Source organism: Octopus bimaculoides, chromosome 3 (assembly GCF_001194135.2).
Source record: "Octopus bimaculoides isolate UCB-OBI-ISO-001 chromosome 3, ASM119413v2, whole genome shotgun sequence".
NCBI classification, from domain to species: domain Eukaryota; kingdom Metazoa; phylum Mollusca; class Cephalopoda; order Octopoda; family Octopodidae; genus Octopus; species Octopus bimaculoides.
The window spans coordinates 150,992,051-150,998,681 of NC_068983.1; the positions used below are offsets into that span (position 1 = coordinate 150,992,051).

General features: G+C 39.6%; 1 long non-coding RNA gene across 1 annotated transcript in view; it reads right to left on the reverse strand.

The window, feature by feature from the left end:
- Positions 1-1,951: 1,951 nt before the first annotated feature.
- The window catches only part of LOC128247426 (uncharacterized), a 52,699-nt gene continuing 48,019 nt past the window's right edge, over positions 1,952-6,631 (reverse strand). The window contains exon 3 of the long non-coding RNA XR_008263813.1: positions 1,952-2,010. This is a non-coding gene — a long non-coding RNA (uncharacterized LOC128247426). The remainder of the gene's footprint in view (positions 2,011-6,631) is intronic.

Consider the following 6,631-nt stretch of genomic DNA (forward strand, 5'->3'; position numbering starts at 1 on the left):
TACTTATTCTATCGGTCTCTTTTGCCGAACTGCTAAGTTACGGGGACGTAAACACACTAGCATTGGTTGTCAAGCGATGTTGGGGGGAACAAACACATACACACATACATATATATATATATACACATATATACGACGGGCTTCTTTCAGTTTCCGTCTACCAAATCCACTCACAAGGCTTTGGTCGGCCCGAGGCTATAGTAGAAGACACTTGCCCAAGGTGCCACGCAGGAGGACTGAACCCGGAACCATGTGGTTGGTAAGCAAGCTACTTACCACACAGCCACTCCTGCGCCTATGTATGCATATCATCATGGACTCTCCCGTCATTAGACGATGTATGGGGGTTGGGCAATTTCTTGCTGAGCAACCACACAGATGATTTGTTTATAGTAACCAAAAGTTCGTGTTCACTCCCTATATCAAGTCGACATTATCTGTACAGCTGCACCATGTGCCACATGGCAGATGATGAAATGATCGCAGAGCAACATGAAATATATATAATTGAAAACATTGGAGTCAACACGAAGGAGTGCGGTTGGACATCTATTTTTTTAATCACTACAATCGTTTCCCTGTAACGTAGTTCTTCAGTCGAGCAAGTACTTTATTATGCAACCATTTCCCTGCATTCTGAGATCTAGTTGAATTTCCTCGGGCGATATGTAAATATTGTCTCCGTAAGTTCAAAATTCTCGGCTTCAAGGACATCCGCTCTGTCTGTCGTGGACTGAATTTAGTTGTAGTCTCGGAGCTTATCAGGATGTGTTGTTGCTGAAGGGTCGTTGGGAAACTGCTTTGAATGGTAGATGTAGTGGGAAAGTGATTCTGCTACTGTTAAAGTAGTCGCCGTTTTAAAGAGATTTGATTTGATTGGCATTTGATTTCTTTGTATTTTTGATTTGTTCTTCATAGTCGGCTACACATGCGATTGTTCTTTGCTGACCTTTAAGATTCGGCCTATACGTACAGACACGTGTTGGTTCACATATACTTCCATATACGTAATAACGCTCGGACATATATACACACACAAAAATACACGTATATATATATTCATACACATAAGCATATATACACACATACATACAGAGACACACATATATATATATACATGCACACGCACACATATATACATATATACATCTATACACACACACATAATAATATAGATTTAATCAAAATATTAAATGTGGTACTTAAAATTTGTGAGGTACCAGAATTTGGTAGTGTAAAAACCAAAAACAAAATCAAGAGATTTGGTGAATAAAATTTGAAGAAAAGCAACAAAAATTCAATTGGTTATAACAGTACGTATGTTTCGTACAAGCTCCATTTATTCATGTAGTGAGAACACTACATAGAATGTACAATGAAAATGTACTCCTCAGCTGCATAATGGAATTTCATTTTAGAAAGTCATTTTGTAGATGTGTGCAAAAAACAAGAGTAAGAGAAGAAAATATATCATCTCGACTATGCTGCTGTTCAACACACATATACGGATATGTACGTGCATTCACATACATACACATATACAAATATACGGATATACATAGACGCGCATGCATTACATACACAGCTGCTAGTGTGTGCATACACACACATATATTTACTTATGTAGGTACACACATTCATGCATAGTAAACACGCGGACAGGCATGCATACGTATATATAGAGAAGTACAACCCGACACACACTCACATAGTTAGGGGGAGAGAAGATTAAAAGAAGGAAAAATAAAATACGAAACAGAATGGTCAATAATAAAAAATGCCCATCCATATATTACACTATTCGGAGTATGTGACCTGGGCCTTAAGGTTGCTTTGTGCATCCTGCTAAGTAATGAAAACTTTGTAAACAAGCAAGCAGAGAAAATACCGAGATAAGTAAAAGAAGGAAAAATAAAATATGAAATAGAATGGTCAATAATAAAAGATACATACCCATATAATACACTATCCTGCGTGTGTCACTTGTGCTTTGAAGAAGCCTTGTGCATCCTGTTAAGTAAAGAAAACTTGGTAAACAAGCATGCTGACAAAATACCGATAAGTTGCCACCTCACCAAATATTTTCAAGATTCAGCACAGTGAATAACAGTAACATTCGTCCTCATCGGGACTGTCACATTATGTTGGCAAATAATCTTTACTCTCTCTCTCTATATATATATATATGTGTGTGCGTGTGTGTGTGAATATATGTGTGTGCGCGTGTGTGTGAATATATGTGTATGTGTGTGTGTGTGTGTGTGTGTGTGTGTGTGTGTGTGTGAGAGAGTGTGTGCGTGTGTGTGTGTGTATGTGTCCGAGCGTTAGTACGTATATGGAAGTATATGTGAACCAACGCTTAAAGTTTTCTATCAGGCGTGGCTGTGTGGTTAAAAGTTTGGTTCACAACCATATGGTTTTGGGTTCAGTTCCACTGCATGGGACCTCGGGTAAGCGTCTTCTACAATAGCCTCGGACCGACCAAAGCCATGTGAGTGGATTTGGAAACTTAACGAAGCCCGTCGTGGATACGTATGTCTTTGTGTCTGTTTGTCTCCCACCACCTTTTGGCAACTGGTGTTGGTGTGATTATGTCCCCGTAAGCTAGCCTTTAAAACAAATATGTCCTGGGGTCGATCCGGTCCATTAAAATCCTTCAAGGTGGTGCTCCATCATGGCCGTAGTCAAATGACTGAAACAAGTGAAAGGTAAGAGATCTATCTATCTATCTATCTATCTATCTATCTATCTATCTATCTATCTATCTGTCTGTCTGTCTGTCTGTCTTTCTGTCTGTCTGTCTGCCTGCCTGTCTATCTATCTATCTATCTATCTATCTATCTATCTATCTATCTATCTATCTGTCTGTCTGTCTGTCTGCCTGCCTGCCTGCCTGTCTGTCTATCTATCTATCTATCTATCTATCTATCTATCTATCTATGTGCCTGCCTGCCTGTCTATCTATCTTCTTGTTTGCCTGTCTGCCTGCCTATCTGTCTATCTATCTGTCTACCTGCTTGTCTGTCTGTCGACGTGTAATACAGGCAAACAATGATTTATCCATCAATCTAGCTGTTTATTAAGTCATACAATCTTACACGATTCATTTACTTGCTACTTGCTTTTGTTGACATCCTCTTACTGCTTCTCACTCTGTTTTTTTAACTCTCTCATTCACATTCTCCCTTCTCCTCTCGGACACTGTGCTCCCCTCTTTCTTCCCATATACTTTCATCGTTTGTTTTATTACTATCTTTTTTTCTTCTTCTATTTTTCACTCCCTTTTTTGCTTCTAGCTTCCCCTCTATTACACCTTATTTACAGTTCTGCTCTTATGTTAATCTGAGCAGGACCTTAAACTTGTAATGACAGGGTTTCGCTCAAAATGATAGCGGGGTATGATGCAGAGGTGTGCGTGTATGTGCGTGTGTGTTCATATATTTATATTTTGTGTGTGCCTCTCTATATGTACTTAATATATGAATATGTGTGTGTGTGTGTGCGTGTGTGTTACAGAGTGTTACGTGGTGTGGGTTATTGAAAACTGCGCGGGGGAGAAGTACTCCCACTAACAGTACAAAGATAAGCCTGTGAGGGTCAGTAAGTTACAAATGCTCTGGCGTCAGTCGGTTAAAACACCACAGGGTGCTTGTGGTGGCGACACGTATCAGCTTACCCTTGTGAGACGGCAGTTTCCTTGTTAGATTATTTTTCTTTTGAATACTTTTTTTTTTTTCTTCTTCAATAGTCTTTTATTCAATCTCTACCTCTCACCACCTACCCACCACAGGTACAAGTAAATAATAGAAATAATACACAGATAAATAAATAAATATAGTATACAAAATAAATGAACAAAAAAAATCCATTGGTCTTCATCTAATATATCAAAGATGGCTTTACGATGTCTCTTTTAAAATTTACTTATTTATGATTGGTCTTTATTGTTGGTTACCTTTATTGATATTGTCACCGTTGTCGTAGTTGTTTTTATTGTTGTTCAGCTTATTGCTGTTTTGTGTTGTGTTTTTGTTGCTTTTTTTTTTAAATATTATTTTTACACTAGTCGTAAACCGATTTTATGGTATAAAGGCAGATGAAATATTGAGGTGTGATTCAATATTTTAAGATATTGCAGTGGTTTATTCGTTGTGTAATGCAGTGTAAAAAGACACAAAAATGCACACACATTCGTACTCATAACCACATACATACACACACATTCACATACACACACACTCACATACACACACACATTCATCTGTAGGCACTCGCACGCGTCCTTACATATATATATATATATATATATATATATATATATATATATATGCTAAAGCTTGAATGTTCTTACGAAGGACAGACTCATTAGCTTTCAAGTTTGGTGGCGTTAAGCGGATGAGATAAATCTCCGATTTGGTATGCCGCTGGTCCAGCAGATCAGGTAAGGGACATTGCCAGACGATAAGGGTTACAGTTTAGGTAAATTTATCAGGTTCACAGATTTATACGACAGAAACGGTAGAGCATCAGACAAAACATTTTGCGATATTTCATTACCATCCTCATACGCCTCGAGTTCAAATTCCGCTAGGGTCGAGTTTGTCTATAAATACTGATGTTGATTCAATTGAAGGTGTTGCCCCAGCATGGGCATAGTCCAATGAGTCTCTCTTTTACTCTCTCTTTTACTTGTTTCAGTCATTTGACTGCGTCCATGCTGGAGCACCACCTTTAGTCGAGAAAATCGACCCCAAGACTTATTCTTTGTAAGCCTAGTACTTATTTTATCGGTCTCTTTTTGCCGAACCGCTAAGCTACGGGGACCTAAACACACCAGCATCGGTTGTCAAGCGATGGTGGGGGTGGGGGTGGACAAACACAGACACACAGACACACAAACACACATACATATATACATATACATATATACGACAGGCTTCTTTCAGTTTCCGTCTACCAAATCCACTCACAAGGCTTTGGCCGGCCCGAAGCTATAGTAGAAGACACTTGCCCAAGGTGCCACGCAGTGGGACTGAACCCGGAACCGTGTGGTTGGTAAGCAAGCTACTTACCACACAGCCACTCCGTATTGAAAAAGGGAAGTTGGCCGAGTGGATTGGGTAGTTGAGAATCATCCGAAAAGTTGACGGTTTGTGTCCTCGAGTCGGTACTGCGTTGAATTCTTGACTAAGATAAGTCTTAATGACCGAGTACATCTACCACAGATACATTCTTAGACTCAATATTCGCGTCCGTGCTGACAAAGAAATTGAAATTGTTACTGGTTCATTTAACATCAGGTTTTGTCCGAATAGCGGTGGTCCTGTGTGACACATAAATAGGTGCCAGCCCTCTTCTGCTTCCTATATGCATTAACCACGTTATTATCTTCTTTTATTTGACATATAACTGGAGTTCTTCACAAGTGCTACGACCTTGGGCCGCGTGGGAGTAGAGATGACTTAGTAGTAACTCCATACTCTCCGAACCTTCTTTCATTTGTCGTTTATCAAATCCACACACACTGCCCGAGGTTATAGAAGAAGGTGCTTGGGCAAGGTTCTGCGCAGTGGGATTGAACCGAGAGCCATGAGCTTGGGAATCAAGCCTCTTACAACACAGCCACGCCTGCGCCTATCGAGATGAAAAAATTTTGTAAAACTATACAAAATTCATTTGTTTAATTGTTTTACAGCTTAGTTAGTGATTTATGCCAAATGCAAATGTTTACAAATTTTACGAGTAGCAGTATTGCATTCCATGTCACGTTACACATCTAACAATCTTGATTACAGCTTCGAAAAAAATTGAATTCTCTTTTTTAATCACATTTCGTTTCATTTTTTAAATTAGGTTTCAATGACTGAATTAAGTACACAGTCACACAAATACAAAGCAGGTACACACACACTCACAAACACACTCACAAACACGCACAATACACATATTCACACATTAAGGCGGCGAGCTGGCAGAAACGTTAGCACGCCGGGCGAAATGCTTAGCGGTATTTCGTCTGCCGCTACGTTCTGAGTTCAAATTCCGCCGAGGTCGACTTTGCCTTTCATCCTTTCGGGGTCGATTAAATAAGTACGAGTTACGCACTGGGGTCGGTATTATCGACTTAATCCGTTTGTCTGTCCTTGTTTGTCCCCTCTGTGTGTAGCCCCTTGTGGGTAGTAAAGAAATACATCCATACACACATACATCCATACACAAACACACCTAGCAGGGCAAAGGACAATATGACATGTATTCTGCAGATTACGTTACGTATTGAAGTGGAATAGGGAAAATAGGCAAGATATTCTAAAGTGCAGTATGTATTCTTATGTAGTTGTTTATGCTTATAGTGTCGTTATGGCTTCACAAATAAATAAATAAATAAATAAATAAATAGGCGCGCGCATGGCCGTGTGAGAAGAAGCTTGCTTCCCAGCCACATGGTTTCGGGTTCAGTCCCATTGCATGGCACTTTGGGCAAGTGTCTTCTACTATAGCCCCGGGGCGATCAAAGCCTTGTGAGTGGATTTGGTAGATGGAAACTGAAAGAAGCTCGTCGTACATGGCCTGTGCCTCTACTGACCTAGACCTACCAAAGTTATCAAAGTTCTATTTATGTGTTTATATA